Source organism: Nelumbo nucifera, chromosome 1 (genome assembly GCF_055504915.1).
Source record: "Nelumbo nucifera cultivar China Antique chromosome 1, China Antique-T2T, whole genome shotgun sequence".
Lineage (NCBI taxonomy): Eukaryota > Viridiplantae > Streptophyta > Magnoliopsida > Proteales > Nelumbonaceae > Nelumbo > Nelumbo nucifera.
In genome coordinates this window covers 171,509,777-171,529,328 of record NC_142649.1, presented here as the reverse complement: position 1 = coordinate 171,529,328, position 19,552 = coordinate 171,509,777, and positions in this window count along the sequence as shown.

Genomic DNA, 19,552 nt, shown 5'->3' with positions numbered 1-19,552 from the left:
GGGTTATTTCTCTCCCCCCACAACTCATGTCTCCCTCTTTCTATAACAACCTAAGTTCTCTCCTTAATTAGCTCAATATACATTTTATCATCTCCTTCACTTCTATCTCTAATTCATCTATATTCTCTCCACTATCTCATAAAAGTAGGGCCATAATTTATTAAGATTTGGTTTTCTAAATCAAACAATATTTATATCTATAGACGTAATTTCAAGGAAAGAGTGGGGAATATGGGGAATTTGATGTTTCCTATATATTCATGGCATTTTCCATTATTGTTAAATAAACTATTCTTAAATAATAATCCATTAGTTATGGAAAATATTCCACCAAAAATTATAAAATAATTATTTCAGAAATAATCCATTATTTAACAAATATTAAATAATTTAATAATCTACCAAAAAATAATAAACAATCCATTATTTAATAACTTTTGGTTATTAATAAATGTTCGGAATTTCAACGTTTAGTGTAATTTACATTAATCGTTGTAATTTAATAAATTTTCATTAAAAATTTACAATAATAATTTATTGATAAAAGATATTACTAATTAACGTAATTTACTATTTTTTATAAAATCAATAATTATAGTTATCAATTATCAAATAATTTAGGGAAACTCTTTAACTACTAATCCATAATCAATTTTTTCAAATAAGTAATTACAAATTAAGAAATTAATCTATGAAAAAAATATTCTCCATAACTATTTAAATAATAATCCATTATTATTATTTTAAATAACAATCCATTATCATTATTATTTTAATAAATAATTATTAAATAATTTAGGGAAATTATTAAGTCTATCCACACCGGTCTAGACCACTTAGTTGACTTCGACCATACATGGTTTTACATTAATTAACAACAAATGGCTTACTTTTATTTAAAAACAATGGAATTTACCGTAATTACATTAATTTACTATAATTACATTTACTTTGATTAATAGTAAATAATTTAGGCTTAAAAGTAAATAATTTATGTTAATTTATTGTTATTATAAATAGTTAATTTACTATACATTACTATTAATCAATAGCAATTTCAATAATTTTGTTGGAAATTATCATAAAATATTGTAATTTATTGTTAGTTAATTAGTTATAAAAAATTATTAGAATTATGGATGGCAATTTTCCCCATAAAACTAGGGCCCTACCCCACCCGCCCAAACAAGGCAAGTTTTCTCAAATCTTAAACGGGGATGGGCATAAATGGGATGGAGACAAGGAAAATATTTTTGCCTAAGTTTATAAAACAACCATAAATTAGGGATATATGGTTTGAAAATAATTCCCCGAACCCAGTGGTAAATTAGTAAAATATCCGTAGATTTAATAATGGTTTTAAAGTATCTCTAAGTTTTTCTCATGTTCTTATAATCCTAGGATCCCATAATTTCATTTATAAAATACCCCAAGTTGTCATAATCCAATTCCTAAAATACCCCCAAATTCCCATAATCCTATTTGTAAAACAATCATAAATTATATATTTTTTTTATGTGGTTACCTCAGGGTGGGGAAAATTTGGAAATTCTCCATCCTTGACGGGGAATGGATGCCTCGCCCCGAACCCACCTCGCCACTAGGGTCGGAGTGGAGATGAAGTAGAGTGTCTTGACTTACGAGGGCAAGGAACAAAGAGGGGTGCCCCATCCCGTGCACCGCGCAGGCCCCCGCTAGTCTACATATAAGTGTGATCCCATGTGTGTAGACTAACGTTTTCCCTTCCCCATTTGTTACCTATCAAATTACACGCAATTAGTGAGTGGTTGATCCCAATACCCAAGTCCAAACTCGAATAAAAATTAGTTGGGTGGCCATGAACCATGGAGAAATCATAAAGATGCATGAATTCTAAGAAGATTGAGAAGTACAACATTAATGTTGAGGAAAAGGCTTGGGCAGCTTGGAAGGCTACAACTTAGCATGTACTTTGAATAACGAGTCCATCTTAAGTGAAGGTGACTCCAAATTTGTCTAAATTCTACATAACTCTTAACACAACCACGAAGGATTCAAGCAAATATAATGGACTTGGATTGGGTTGGATTTAAATCCAATTCATTTTTAATGAACTTAAAAAATGTTTTGAAATTTATTTATTTTTTAAATTGTACACGTGTAATAAATTTATATAAATATAAAATCTTGCATTTATTAGTTATATACCTTATATAATTATGTAAAAATAATTTCAATTAAATAGTAAAAGACTTAAACATACCCCACATCAATGAGAAATCACATAAAAGTCATTTAAAATTTTAAAAATCCTATTTTACCCTTCTAGGTAAGAAGAAGAAAAAGCAGGGGAAAGAATGTAGGAAGAGAGCAAAACGGATTACCATTTACCAATGGACTAATTAGGTTAAGAGAGAGAGAGAGATGGGATGGTATGTTCTCAATTCATTTATGGTATCTTGTTACATATATATATATATGTAACATAAATTGCAAAATATGCCATTGTAGTATTGGAATTTTTTAAATATAATACTCTCCTATCTGTGTACGTCCCAAGCTACGGACTAGTTTAATTTAAAGGACTCACACTCATAGATATTAGAATTTTATTGGTCAACATAAATGTTCAAAATTTGATATCAACATAAATGTTCAGAATTTTATTAGAATTTTAAATATAATACTTTCTGGATTTTTCACCTCTAGAGAAGGTATTTGCTTTAACATATGACTTTTCGAAGCTTCATATGCATATATATCTTCCATTTTGGAGAAGTTGGATATCATTTGTTATGACTTCGAACTACATCATCAGTGTAGAAGTAAGATATGTATTGTTATGGATTTTATTATCATATTGGATGAGTTTATAATCTTCTATAGGCTACTGTTTGGATGTGGCCATATGGAGAGAGAAAGAGAGAGGCATTTCGGTATGCCTTATTGCCCATCACCCACGTGAATTTGAAAAATTCAAGGCATATTCTGAAAATTCGAAAGAAAATGACTGGTAAAAGAGTCACAAGGTATATTCAAGTCATTTTTAAAAATTCAAGGCATGTTTAAGTCAATTCTTGAAAACCCGGTGTATGTTTAAGTCTTTTACCCTTAATTAAATTCCAAATGTAATTCGATCAGATGGAATCAATTCCACACCAGATCCAATTATTAATTGAATATAAGTTATAACGTCCAAATATAATGTTGGGTTGGATTTCAAACTTTAAGAGCCCATTGCTCTAAGCACAACTCAATATAACTTAGTCTCATCTAAAATATGATAAAAAAAAAAACTTTGAATTCAAAAGATGAGCAAATGCTACTAGCTAAAGGGATTTTTAGGGATGAATCAACTAAAGATTAAAGAATATAATGCCTTGTACATTCGATCTTGTCCCAATTTTGATGTAGTTCTACCAAATCCAAAGACAACAACCCAAACCTACCACCCCAACCACAAGCAAAAAAAAAAAAAAAAAAAGAGAGAGAGAGAAAAAGAGGCAAATAGGAGTTGATGTTCTTAGCTAAGGGAGAGAGAGAGATGATATTCAACAAATGCTAACTTTTGCCTAGCAAAAAGAAAGTTATTCAATTTTATCAAAGAAAAAAATGGGTAAATTATAAAGAAGTTAGACAATTGGATTTGTTAAATTACCAAAATATCTTTCTAAATTTTTATATGTTCTTCTCATCGTAATTTTCTCTTAAGCCTTAATTGACCAAAAAATGCATCCATATTTTTCCAAACGAAACAAGATTCTTTAAATAACAAGAACCATTTCATTGACATATAAAAACAAGTTTCTTTAAATTGTTATTCCATTTTGCTAACATCAATCTCTATTCATCTTAAAATATAAAAGTTATCCACTCCTTTCTCCAATAAACCAGTAAAACCCAAATGAAACCTTAAATTTATATCTATCAGAAAGAAACCTCTACCATTTTCATGTGAATATTGGATAATTTGCAAGAATCTACTGAAGAAATCGGGAAGACTTCAATATTATATTTAGAAAATTAATGTGATCATAAAATTTTCAATTAAATAAGAAAGGGTAGCTTGGGAATTTAAAAAAATAAACAACTGAACAAGAATCCTTTTCAAAGTTAAATGACAAAACTCTAACAGGGTATTTGTCACAAAATAATGAAGGTTCAAGGGGATCTTTATTACAAATGAAAGTTTAGGGGGTAATTGTCACTAACCCCATAGTACAAGGGGGTCTTTGTAATTTAAATGGTAAATTTAAGGTTGTAATGCCACACTGGTCCATCTTTTATTTCATATATTCATCATCACAGTCATCATCATCTAAGTCTTACCTTAATTATATCGAGCCCATCACATAAATTATACTTCACTATTCGGTACTGTTCAGTGTCATATCTAGTGTTAAATTACGAGTGCTTTCACCCTTTTTTCTTGGCCTCTTTAGATGTATTCTTTTTTTTTTATTATTTTTGTTTAATCATTCTTCTTTATTATTTTTAATTGTGATATGATATAATGGTAGAAGTAAAAAAACATTATTCTTAATTTTTTGTTTCCATTCCATGACTATTATCAAATATATGGCAAAAGACTCGACAACTACTTTCTATTAAATTTAAAACTAGCAAAAGACCTGTGTCGAGCACAAGAAAAGATGTCCTTACATAGTGTGAAGGAATGACTTCAATAGATGTTACGATATTTAGACCACATGTTTTTTGTATTTTGAAGTATAGATACTTGATGCATGTGATTTTGTTCTAATGTCTTAGATGAGTTGGTTTTGGGGGAAGTTAGTTGTGGTGGTTGTGTCAATTCCTCATTGATTTCTTATCCCTTATTTATTGGATTGGCAATTTGTCAAGCATCTTCCTACGTTTTGGCATTTTGTTACTCTATCCAATTTATACTTCTTATTGGATTATACAAGGAATAATGAAATAAGGGTTATGATTTAGTTTAGTAAAGGAAAGGGAGAAATGGTACGTGTTGGAACATAGGAGATAGAGAGATGAAGAACTTATGTCTATATTAGAAAGAGGAAAGAGGGTATTAGGTTAAGAGTCCTCTCACCCTTGAGCTCACATGCTTCTTTTGTTCCTGACCTCGTTTTTCATACAACTGGTTATCAATTTTTAGTTCTTTTGTTCCTAATCTCATTTTTTATACAAGTGGTTATCAATTTTTAATTAAATTGTAAAAAAATTAAGTTACAAAAAAAAACCTCTTAAGTCTCAAATTTTTTCTAATGAAATCCACAATTACTCTCTAATAAAATCATTCTTACCCCCTCCCCCTAATTAGATGGGTTTAGGTCAAATTAGGAATATGCCAATCCAACTTTAACATGGAACTGAGCCTAGACCCAAACTGATGTCAAAACCCAAATTTGTCAATCCAAGGTTTTCATATTTGCTCACCCACGAAGTCGGGTAGAAAGTCACAATCCTCTCCCAAGGTATGCTCCAACATCTATATCTATATTAGAAAGAGGAAAAGAGTGTAGGTGAGGGGTCCTCTCACCATGAAGTTCACGTGCTTCTTCTATTCCTCTCATTTTTCCACATGTGGTTATCTATTTTTTGTCAAACTATAAAAAATACAAGTTACAAAAAAAAACCCTCTTAAGTCTTAACTTTGCCTAATAAAATCCATCATTACCATCTAATAAAATCATTCTTTGGTCATGTTTGGGAGTGGTTAAGTTAAAAATAAGTGCTTAAAAACAAGTGCTTATTCAAATAAGCACTTATTTGCATTTGGCACCCAATTTTTTCAAGTGCTTATTTTTTAAAACAATTACTTATTTTATATTGGGCATTTGGTAGTCTTTTTCTCTAGTAAGCACTTAAATAAGCATTTGTGACTATTTTCCCTTCATTATCTTTCAAATTTTCAAAATATACCCTTTGAAAGCACTTTTAAGAAAGTACATTTATGAAAGCATTTTTACAAAAACACTTTCATAAAAGTGTTCATAAAAGTACTTTTGTAAAAATGCTTTTGTAGAAGTACTTTCATAAAAGTGCTCTCATAAAAGTACATTTATAAAAGTGCTTTTGTAAAAATGCTTTCATAAAAGTACTTTGTTAAAAATGTTTTCATAAAGTGCTTTCGTAAAAGTGCTTTCATAAAAATACTTTTATAAAATTCAATTAGGGATAATTTTATAAGTGGTATTATAAAATTCAATTAGGGATAATTTTGGAAGAAAAAAATTGAATAAGGCCCTATTTGATGATTAAGTGGTTGTTAAATGAAGTACTTGTTGCACAAGTACTTTTTAGAAGTACTTATTTTAACAACCACTTAAGGTTGTTTGGTGACCCACTTGCCAAATCACTTATTATGTTTTTAAGCACTTATTGGGGTGGGGATGTTTGGTAAGCTACTTTCCCCATAAGTACTTATATTGACACAAATGATAATTTTAGCCCTCACTTCACAACCTCATCTTCTGGTTCTTGTTCTGATGCATCCAGTAATTGTTTCCGCTTCTTCCTTACTAGTAGAATTGTGATTAGAGCTCTTTACAAGTTCTCCTCTTCACCTCCATCTGAGTAAAACACCGGCCTGAGATGAAACATCTTCTCTATATGTTTAAGTAGTGTTCGAAAAGGAAGCAAAATTTCAACGTTCCTATAGGTTTGAACACAGAGGATAAAACATCCACTAATGAATCAAGAATAGATCGAATTTCATCAAATTCTTCTTCCGCTTCACCATTGTTTCCGTTGTATGATCAGAATCACATGAAAGAAAAGAAAAAAAATCCATAACCCAAGAACAAAATAAACCTGCATTCCCCCATAATGAAAGGACCCATCTCTCTAATTCACTGCAATTGTTCTTTCAATTAACACTTCCATTCCTAGACCAAATCTACTGAAGCCCATCAACCCTAACTACAGATTGGGGGGGGGGGGGGGGGGGGGGGGGGGGGGGGGGGAAGCACAGAAAGTTCTAAGTTCACCAAGTAAAAAGGAACCTCTTTTTTGTTTTCCTTTTTCAAATGTAAAATTGCATTCTAAATCAAATCAACGTAACACCAGAACTCTAACCACAAAACAAAATACCGATAATAGAAAAGCAACTAAAAAACTCCAAAATCAAATACCCACATTCGTAATTCAAGCCAATCTATAGTTAACAGAAAAGGGAAAGAAGAGAGTAGTTACCTTTTTCTCCGGCATCACTGCCGATTGTCGCCGGTGGACTTGCAACTGGTTCGCCACTACCTGGGTTTGAGGTTCAAATGAATGGAGAAGGATGAGGTATAACCCTCATGGGGGTATTTTAGGCATTATAAAAAATTATCAGGGACTAGTTCATCCCTTTTTTTTTTGGAGAAGAAGTACTTAAAAAAAACCAACTTGAAGTCACTTTTTCAAAGAAGTACTTTTCTTCCCCATTTTTTTACCAAACACCCATAAGTACTTAAAAACCACTTAATGTGTGGTCCTATGTCTTAAAAGATGTACTTCTTTTAAATGTTCTCAAACACTACCTAAGTACTTTTTCGGTACTTTTTTACTAAACACCCACAAGTATTTATTTTCCACTTAATGTGTGGTCCCAACACTTTTATTAAGTACTTATAAAAAAATACTTGTTTGAAGTGAAATCAAACGGGTTTAAAAATAAGCACTTATTTCAGGCTTATTTCCCAAATACCAATTAAGTGCTTAATGTTCCAAATAAGCGCTTATTTTTAAGCACTCTCAAAAATGACCTTAACCCCTAGCTCTCCCATTAAATCCCTCATTACATCTTAAATCTCCATTGACACCTTTTACTCTCTTAATAAAGCAGTGGTACAAATCAAATGGGCTTGGTTCATCTTAAGAGCCAATCCAACATTAATATGGAACCGAGCATGGACCCAAACTAATATCAAAACCCAAATTTGCCAATCTAAGGTTTACAAATTCGTTCTTTCGTGGAGTTGGGTAGAAGTTACAATCCTCTTTCGAAATGTGCTCCAACATGTTTGTTTCAATGACATCAACTTCATTCTTGAAGTGGAGTGGATCATAGATGCATGATATAATCATAGTAAATGGGATACCTGTAGCTGTATCCATGTCTAGGTCCTCTAGGATTTTAGAAAACAGAGAGTCATGTTCCCATTTACATATCTGTATCCATTCCTATATTTGTATCTGAGCATCATAGCATGGTAGTGATACAATGCAGACCTTATTCTCATAAACAGGGCACTTCCTTTGTAAAAAGACAACAATGCTCTTCCAGAATCCATATTGGCTCTTGTTGTTATGCTAATAAAAAGGAAAGACCAGTCCAATTAAAAAACAACAGAGCCTGGATATGCACTAGGCAAGAGGGGCATCAGGAATAAATGTTGAAAGCAACTAACAAGAATCAACCAAGGATAACAGGTAAGCATGTCATCTTCTACATGTGTTGGTGTTGTAACTACAATGCTAGCTATGAAGAACAACAGCTAGTGGTGGCAATTGGGTGGGTTGGGTTGGGTTGTGTTTCAATCCAACCCATTTAACCCACCAACCCGTTAATGACCCAATTATGTAAAAATAAATGGGTTGGGTTCAACCCAAACCCGCTTTAACCCAATTCAACCCGCCCAAACCCATTAATCTTATATTTATGTACTTAAAACCAAAAACTAACTCCATCCTAATACATAAGTTGGTCATAGCTTAGTGGTAATAGTAGTTGCTATTTACACAAGTGGTGAAAGTTCAAATCACATTACATACATTATTTTTACACCAACAGTAAAGCCATTTAATTATGTTCGGGCTTCGGATTTAACGAACCACTTAGGTTCAAACCAGTCAGACCAACTTGAACTATCTAATTGGATTGTCTTTAGCTAATCACATCAAGAGTGGCTAAACCATTTAGATCTAGACCAGTCCAACCGGACCAGGTCTTGACTAAACCGGTTCGGACCAGTCAGACCAGACCCGAACAGACCTGATTCAGTCCGGTCGGGACCACACCCGACCGGGCTGATTCAACTCGATCAGGCCAAACCCCGACAGGACCGTTTCACTCAGGTTGGACCGGACCGAGCCGGATTCGGGTTGGTCCTAGGTCAGAGGCTCCAAAGGATCTAGCTCAGTTAGCATTGTTGACCCGGGCCGGATTTGGGTTGGGTTGTATGGATACGATCCGAACTGGGCAAAGCAAGTGGGGTGGTGTAGGGTCTAGACTTCACCTGGTCCGACTCGCTTCGGATTTGGGTCGACCCACATCAGCTTGTGTCGGGTCAGGTCAGGCTGTGTGAATAATGGTTGGACTGGACGACCCGAATCGCGTAAAGCAAGCGATACTGAGCCATCCCGTTTGAGGTCTATTTCAAATTCGACTTGACCCGGATTGGTATATGTTGGATCGGGTTAGACTGTGTTGAATTGATCTGGACTTGGGTGAAATTGATTTGGATTTATGTTGGGTGAAGTATGCTAATTCAAGACAAAACTAAATTTAGTCAAAAATTAATGACTTAATTATAAATTATTTATTTCAAATAAAGAAAATAAAAAAAAGGTTAAGGAATTAATACTTATGTTTGTAATGGTTAACCCAACGGTTATCCACAACCCAACCCAACCCAACCCATTTAAATGAGTGGGTTAGGTGATGGGTTGATCACACAACCCGCCAAATAAATGGGCGGGTTGGGTGAGTTCAGCAGGTTGAGTGAAAAATTGCCACCCCTAACAGCAGCAGCACATGATGAAAGAGATGCATGTTTTACTTTTGCTCTCTTGTGTTGTCAATCTTAAATGTGTTGCTAGTCCACCATGCTGTTGTCTACAATGAACAATAGGAACCAGTAGCAGCTTCTTCTTTCCCCTTAATCGTTTACTATATTTATATGAGCAGTCAAGCAAAGTCATGAAGTCACCCTTGAAGGATGCAAAATTTCATCCTCCTAGGGTTAAATTAAATAGTTGCAATTGAAAAAGTAGGGAACCTTGGAGTTTGGCCCTTTGAGAAGTTCTTCTGTTTATATTTCCTCATTCTTCTTACAACTTGATTTCCCTATTGGTAACAAATAAAACATTCCCATCAAGCCCCTTCCCTTTCATTCTATCCCTTCCATTGCCCTCTATAAGTTTTCTTTTCAATTTCATATTTTCTTATGTTCTGTTGCTTGTGCAGGCTGCCACTACTCCTATATAAGTTTTCTTTTCTATTTATTTTCCTATAATATGTGATTTTCTGAGATCTGAATTGGTTATGTCAAATGGAATGTGCCTAAACAATGCAATTATTGGCCCTTGCCATGAATGATTCTTTACAATTTAGGCCATTGCATAGAGCTGGCCTATGTCAGGCACTTAGGCTTAAATGGTGAAAATGAGGCAAGAAAGGACATATGTTCAAGATGCTTAACCTGGTTTGAATAGAGACAGATTCAAATTTCTTCAACATTCATGCCTAACACTGGCTCAACAATAGATAAGCCATTTTGGTACCCATCTCCTCTAGGCCGTGGATGGCATTATGTTGACAAATGACTGAATTCAGATTGAATTCAAATGAAACACAGGGTTAAGAAACAAATAGATAAAACAATCAGGGAACAAGCATGGATCTTACAAACAAATAGAGTCAAGGTTAAGAAACACGGGTTGAAAAAAGTAAAGCAAATGAACCTGAAATATGCATTCGTTAGGAAATATTTGGGCGTGGATAAATAGACATTTAAAACCCTACATCAAAGGAAACTGAAAAAAAAAGGATGAGCAATGGCAGCTAATTATACCTAAACACGGCCAAAGAACAATGAGCATTTAGCCTCCTACAAGACAAAAATCTAGATTAGTATGTATGAAGAGAAGAAGAAAAAGACATGAAAAAAAATCGAAGATTGGAAGAAGAAAAGGAGAAGAACGCACCTGTGTCGATGCTTCTCAGTCGTTGGGGCAGAGTTTCACTCAGTCAAGATCTAGCATTTTGTTTAAGATCAAATTCTGAATCAAAAAATTAAATGAAAGCTCAAATTAAAAATTTGAGCTGCCATCCAATGGAGATTCAACTCAAGATTTGAAGATATCGTCCAATGTATGAACTGGTGTTGGCGGCGTGGAATGAGAGACAGTCGTCGGTGAAGGGAGAAGGGAGAAAGGTGAAGGGAAATGAGGTTACCTATTCTTCGTGAAGATGGGAGAGATTGAGAGAGAGTGAGAGAAGTGTGAGAAACAGTCCCGAAACGAGAGGAGAGAGTCATAGAGTCGTGAAGAGGGAGAGTCCAAAAAAATACACAAATTCGCATGATATCCTTACGCGCCATAATAGTCGTTGGTATATGACAATTTTCTTGTAATGAATTTATGACAAACTGATTGAACGACACGGGCAAAGATATCATCTGCATTTATGCAAAAGCTTCCTATACATTTATGCAACCTATCATCTGCATGACATGGTCATGAACTAGTTGGTTTTCAGTCATTATCGTGGTCATCAACAGTTTGAAGACATTTTTTCTTGTAGAACAATTCTGCTCTTCATACATGGTCTTCAGACTATCTTGAATATCTTTGCAGATATCAATTTTGTCAAATTGTCTCTGAATAAAATTGTCCAAAGAGACTATAACATAACATCGGGTAAGAGAATTTTTCTCTTTCCATTCCTAATATTCCATCATTCCTGCTTTAGAAGCATTGTCATTAATTTTGTTTTGTTAGTGTAAAAACTTGAAATTTTATCTATAGCAAGATTTAAACCTTGGTCATTTGATTTTAACAACCACAAGTTCACTAATGAGCCACACATATTGTTTGCTATGATTATATGTAGTTTTAATTTTCAGTAAAATTTTACTTTTCTTAATGAGTGACAAGTGTTTTGCAATAAATGCTAGAATTAATTATTAAAATTTATATACTAATAAATATTAAGATTAATTATATTGGTTTTTTTTTTAAATTGACATTCACATTTTAGTTTTTTTTTTGTTTTTTTTTTTACATTTTAGTTATTCCATCATTTTTCAACGGTTACTAATTGTGTTCTGATATGTCACACTTTATATAAACCATTAAATTATGATTTTTTACATTTAAATGAGTTTTTTACAATCATATAAAATTTGTAAATATTATTAGTAATATATATATATATATATATTTTGGATTTATTGGAATTTTCTACCATATTTATGTGTATCTTGATTTTCCGTTCGTATCCAAAGTGTATCCTAATACGTCTCTTAAAATTGTCTTTCCGGTACACCTTGCGTTTTTGATACTTCGAACCTTGACGTTAATTACATGTGTCTTACTGTTCATTTCATTGACGATGAGTGGAAATTTGCACAAAAAAAATTAAAATTTGTCCAATTCTGATCATTCATGAGAGATAATTGGTAAGGCCATTGAGAGGTGTTTACTTGACTTGGGCATTGAAAGAGTGTTCATTGGAATGGTGGGCAATGCAACTTTAAATGATGTAGGGATCCAATACCTAACGAAAACACTTAATAATTGGAAGGGATGTGATGGGCCAGGCCGGAATAGGCTCGGGCCGGGCTTTGACTCTATTAACAGAAAAATGTTAGGCCCGAGCCCGAGACCGGCCCGACCAACGGGCCTACAACTTGGGCCCGAGCCCGATCCTGATAAAAAGCCCAAAGCCCGAGCCCAAGCTCGAAGCCCGACCTAATAAGAGAAATTCAAAATTTTCCCTATTAAAGTAGACATTATCTATTTTAATTAAGATGTTTTTTCCCCTATTTAAATGAACAATGGGCCTACAAGTGAATCAACAACCTTCTCAAATCAAAAAAATTATTCAAATGGACATCACATAGGGTTTTTACTTAAGTTTAACTATAGGTCGAGCCGGGTTTACTTAGGTTTAACTATAGGTCGGGCTAGGCTATTTTGGCAAATCTCGAGCCCGGCTCTAATTTTATGCGGGCCAGGCTTTTTGACCCGAGGTTAAGCTCGCGGGCCAAAAAGCCTGTTCAAGCCCGTCCAGGAGTCAGGCCGGGCCGAGCTAGCCCGTCGGGCCACCCGGCCCATGAACAGGTCTAGATGTATTTTAAAAAGTGAGTTCTTACACATGAGATGTCGTGCACATATTTTGAGCTTAATTGTCAAAGAAAGGTTGTTAGAGCTAGACGATTCTATTTTCAGGATTTGTTCTGCAGTGAAATATGTAAGATCTTCACCAATAAGGTTGCAAATATTTAAGGATTGTGTGGAGAAAGAAAAAATAGTGAGTATGGGTCTTGTTTGCCTAGATATTGAAACTAAGTGGAACTCTACTTACTTAATGCTGGAATCTGCTTTGAAATTTCAAAAGGTGTTTGATTTGTTGGAGAGTTTTGATAGTAGGTATGTAGATGATCTTACTCATGTTAAAAACAAGGGTTTGCCTACTGATGGAGATTGGGAATATGCTCGTGGTTTGCTACATTTTCTTAAATTTTTCTATGAAACTACATTAAAATTGTCTGGCTCGCTTTATATAATTAAAAATAAGTACATGAAAGAAATTTATGGTATTGAAATTGTTTTTTCTCATATGTGTAAGAGTGATGATTTCTGTATTAGTTTTAAGGCTTCTAAGATGAAGAGGAAGCAAGACAAGTATTGGGAAGTAAGAGGAAATGATGATTTCTCTATTAGTATCATTGTAGTTATTCTTGAGCCCCGATGTAAATTGGAGTATGTGGGTTGGGTTATTAGTTAGTCATATGATGTTGATACAGTTAAAGTGCTAAAAAAGAAGGTGAAACAAGGTTTGATTTCTATGAATGAGTTTTATAGTTTAAGTCAGTCATCTCCTAATATTCACTCAAATAATCAATTTCAGGATCCAAATGATATGGAAGTTAAGAATGTGGAGGAAGTTGTTGATTTCATGAATTCATTATTTAACAAGCAAAAAGTGGGCCAATGAGGTGTAGAGAACAAAACGAAATTGGATAAATATTTAGGGAAAGAATGTGAAAAATCCAAAAAGTAAATCATTTGACATATTGACTTATGGTTGTGAACCTTGGGGTTTTCTTAATTTTTTTATGGTTATAGACTTGCGGTTGTGGTTTTGATTTTTATGATGCAAATTGCATGGTTTGAACTAGGGATGCAAGAGAAAGATAATATATTTACTATAGGACTGATTTTTTCTTGGTTAATTCTTTGACAGCCATACAAGTTTGTTTATTTATTTTAATTCTTTGACGGCCATACTTGTGTTTGGTTCTAGCTCTACTAAGTTTTTCCCCTCCAAAGATTGTACCATTAGGGAAAAAATTTTGATGGGAGATGGAAAGGGAAGGGCTTGGAGTAGTAGGCTTCAAAGTTATTACTATATTGCTCTATGGAATGATTAAGTGGTGACAATTTTATTTCATATTTTGGCTTGAATATCTATGATAAGGTGAAGGACATTGTCATTTAAGTTGCTTTTTGCTTTTAATTAGTAAGAACATGACAGGTGAATAAATTTATAAATTCTTTTATAGACCATGGGACTGACTTACTAATGTTTTGATCAAGGTTATAGTAGTAGATGACAAGATTTTGATTTAATGTTGATGGTGGGTAATTTCTTTTAATAGCTATTTTAGAATTAGTCATTGGGTTGGTGATGTAGAAATAAAAGCAAGGAAATAATCCATGGGGAACTAAATCAGTTTTCTTCCTAGCTATTCCTAAACCAATTTCAGAATTTTTAGGTGATAGGGATATTAGTATTTGTGAGTTTTTTTTTTTAATTTATTTTTTAGTTTGTTGGTTTGTAGGAAAAATGCTTTTTAAGTCTTCAAGTGCCTATGTTTTGATGCATGGTATCAGAACTAAAGATAAACATCCAAAAGAGTGTACTTGTCCCTGTTTGGGAGGTGCCCAACATAGGCTAACTAGTGTGGCTCTCTACCAGCTAGGTTCTTGGGGTTGCCATTGAGAGCTAGCCACAGGTCCAAGGAAATATGGACCTCAATGATTGAAAGGTTTATAAGAAGAAATTTGTAGGGTGAAAGAGGGAAGTTTTTAAACTTTTTTTTTTTAATTTTGAGTGCATAAAAAATGTACTAGGGATGGCCAAAGCATGAGGGAGGAAAACCTTAGTGGTTTGGCCCCACCAACCAACAACCCTTGCCATCCACAACCTTATCTAAACTCCAGGTACAAAAACTTAACATAAAATGTTTTCTTGGCCCAACATTTTTCCTTGGATTTTGATGTATTGAACACTTCCGTCTCCCCTGTCTTGCAGATGTTGGATACGTTTGAGTAGCATACGCTCAACATGTAAAGGAGCTTATACAACATTTCAAACACTTCAAAAATTGCTCATTGGTGTGTTTATCATTTGTTGTGCAACAGCAAGAATCCCTTTAGAGATGTTGTTACGGATTGTTTTAGGTGGGCTTGCAATTCTCAGTGCTGGTTTAGCTTATGGTTTAAACGAACTCTCAAAAAAAAATCCATCAATTATGTTCATGTAGACATTGATTAGCTTATGAAAGAAACAGTGAAAATATGGATAAAAAGGAAGAAGAAAAATTACAAAGGTTATGAAACATAGTTGAGGTTAGAAATAGGGTTGTAAGGCTTTATTGACATGTTTGTATATAGATAGAAATCATCTATTTTGAGGATACAAAAGAAAAAAGAAATAAAATGAATGAGGCGGATTGGGTATTCAAAATTGAACTAACTAGGGATGCAAGACCGTAAGAGGGAAGGTTTTTTCCTTTTTTTTTTTTTAATTTTGAGTGCATCATAAAAACAAAAAAACTGAATCGTGGTTAATTGATCCACCGGTTAACCAGTTGCATTAATTTGGTTTCGGTTAAGATATTTAAAAAACCAATCAGATTGGTTCAGTTCATAAAAAACCCACGGTTTAAACCATAAGCACCCCTAGTCAATATGTCATATTACTTATGATTTGACCCATGATTCTCTAGAAGTCACATGCTTATATCCTAGATTGATATTTCATAAGAATGTCTTTAGTTGTCTTATAAAACATCAATAAAGGGGCTTATTTCATTTAGCATTATTTGCATTTGGTATACTATGAAACCTTGTCAATTTTGGGATGTTCTCATATTTTCAACTTTGTATTGAGTACCATAAATGTTACGTGTATCTTGGCCATTCACCATTTTTTGGGGGCAAGTCTTCCAGTCCCATGATAGTCGGCACCATTTATCCAAAATGTGTATGGCCCTTGTCGATCCATTAAATTGTAATAAACTTTTCCTCCATATATGTGAATGAAAATATAGAGTAGTTGTACATACAAATTGCACCATTAATAATGAAACTCTAGTGTCATACTTTCTCTTAAACATCATTGGAATTTTGGTATTAATAACAACTTAATTTTACACTCTTGCTTGTAAAGACAAAAACACTAGAAAAACATTTTATTTGACCAAATTGCCCTTTAAATCTGAGATGGCCAAAGTTATTGTTCATTGTCTTCCTCCTCCCGACACTCATACATAGAACTCGGTGGGATAAGTCATCCCCTCCGATATCGAGGGGAAGACTTTGCCATTCTTTTTTAATTATTTTACAATTTCAAAACTTATTTCCCCTCCGAGATTGAGGGGTAAGTCATCCCTTCCTAGGTTCCTTCTGTAAGTACATGCAATTCATTATCACCAGGACTACGGTAGGGATGTTAAAAGAAAACTAGAGAAATCTCAACCAGGACACCTCTATAACGGCACAACGACACTTTATCAAAGTAATGTAAGGGCCACACACTTGTGATGAGCATAGAAGACTATCCTACACTTGCGATGAGCATGAAGCACCACCTGAGGCTTGCGATGAACATAAAACACCTCCCTAGACCTGTGATAAGCAATCGACATCACTTGAGACTTGCGATGAACATAAAATGATATCTCAAGTTCGAGATGAGCCCAGTGCACTATCAGCACATTGCGATGAGCATGAAATGACAACTCTTGCTGTAACGAATAAATGATAGACCTTGAGGCCGACGACACCCGCCTGCAGGAAATTGGCATTCCTTTTGTTCATAGCTAGTTGTGACGAGGTGCCTCATAGGTAGAACACCCGAGCACACCAGTGAGATCCAGGTCTTGCCCTTGACATGTGTCCATAGGGAAACCTGTAAGGAAACGTAACCTACATGTGCCATGTGAGAATCCTTAGGAGAAGGAAAACTTTGTCCTTAAAGAATCTCGTGGACATGTGGTGAAATTCCAATGGTGCTTCCCTTAATAACTGACACAAAGATAAAAATCTCATTTTAGATCATTCTCTTTATAGCATTAGGGTCATCTTTATAAAAAGAGGAATAACTCTCTCTCACGTCAGACAATACCATGTAACCCTGATCTAGGGCTTCTCATAAGAGCTCTCTCTCTCTCTCTCTCTTCCTTCTCTTATCTCCTCCCATCGTCCTTTACAATCGGTATTCCTCTCGACATTCTCTCTTTATTGCCGTCTTCTCTGGACCTTTGGAGACTTAACCAACCTATATCACCTTACCACCACAATTACACCTTCCAATCTTCCATCTTTATGGAACACCGATTAACCGAACCAGTGAACCCTAGCCTCCATTTGATGCTCTTTGTCAGTTCCACCCTCCTGGTCCTGGTCACCACCTTCCATACTTTCCTTTCCCTTCTTCTCAATCTATTATCTCTCTTTAAGAAGTAAGGTTATGCATTCATTCTTCCTTAAGGACCACCACAGAAGGAAGAACTGAAGAGTCGAAGAAGGACACCTGGTTGTTGCTCGCAAGAGGATGAAGAAACGCTTAACGCTGAACACTTGAATATTGTGAGAGACTCTTTTGGTTGCATAATGAGGAATGAACACTTGAAGGCTTTAAACCACCAATTGCCTTCTCTATTTATGGGCTTGGTTGAAGGCTGGTTACCGCCTCACTAGTCACTGTTGATTGTCGTTACTATCTTTCTCAGAGGCAACAATCCAAGGAAAACAAGATACTATATTTTGTCATCAACATTGAATGCTTACATTGTTTTCGCAATTTGTTTATTTGGACTTCAGGGTATTACGATTCATCTTTTTTCCATCTTGACCAGTCACCTCCGACAACAACTAGCTGGCCGATGAAGTGGTTAACTGGTTTGCTTCAATTCGGTTTCAAAAAATTAGTCTCGAACTGTGACTGCCCCTAAATGTTAACTTCCCCTTAGTCTCGTAGCTCATGAGAGGATAATGTAAACAATTGTCTCGTTTTGTTAGTTATATTTTGTATTTTTGTTAAAAGGGGCAATTTGGTCTGAGTGTCAAAGGAGTGTCGGTGATTTTCTTGTCCCACTTGTTGTTTGGTCGTTATTTTAAAAACATAACTGATTTTGTCAAATGACCAAACTTGGTCATTTATTTTGTAAAAAGGTCCTTTAACATTTAATCACATGTTTAAATTATGTATGAGAATGTGTGAATGCAAGTTATATAACAATAATAGGTGGTATTTGTTAATATGTCATTTGGCCCAAACCATATTAAAAACCAGACTTAATTGTTTTATTATGATTTGGTCTCAAATTTACTGAGGCCACGTTTGTTTGAGGTGTGAAATTGAACCGTGGTAAACTTTACACCTCGGTTCGATTTTGTAAGCATCTAGATAGAGTGTATATTTACATTATAAATCAGTGTACAACTCCATTTTGAAGTACTTTTACATTGATAATTAATGTAAAAAATACATTGAAATTGTCGATGTAAAACTTACCTATTTCTACCATCAAGATAAAATTCCTCTCACTCTAATGTCTCCACATCAAGGGTGGAAGCTTTGGACTTCTTTTTAGCATACAAGGTGAAGTGACAGCAGCCACTAAAATAAATCCCCTGGTCGTTGGAGATAAGGGTAAAGTGCACTGTGAGCTAAGCCTTCTGCTTGCTGCTTGAACAACCTCTTAGACGCCTCTGCCCCGACAACTCTCACATCCTCTTGTCTCATCTTGTATGCCTCTGCCATTTTCTCAGATCTTCGTTCCACTACTCTCTCTCTCTCTCTCATTTGGTGCTTTATAGTAGAGGGAACTGTGAAGAGAAGTATCGAGGAAAGAGCCAGAGTCTATGGTTGGAAATTTGGGAACCGTTGGATCAGGATTGTTGCATCATATAGGACTATTGCATGCATATTGGTGTATGGTTGGAAATTTACACTGACGTCTATTCTAAATCCTGAAAAAAAAACATCAAAATTTACACCTTGACAACTAAACATGATTGGTGTAAATATTCAAAAACAATCGGTTCCAATTTCCATCCATCACTGAACTGATTCATATTTTCTATCGATGTAAAATCGAATTTACACCTAAAACAGTTTGAGATCTTCTCCAAACCAAACTAAAATCGGATAATGAACATCCCTACCACTTATAACAGGTCAGCGGTTCAACCAGATGGATCGGATGGATCAACACCGATGTAAAATCGAATTGACTATTGACCCTGCCCTGCTCCGGTCTGATGTATCCTCGAACCGAGTGGACCCTAATCTGGGCTGGTCCAAACTGAGCTCGGTCCAGCTCAACCAAGTTGCAGCCCCACACCGTCCCGCGCGTACAATTGCCAA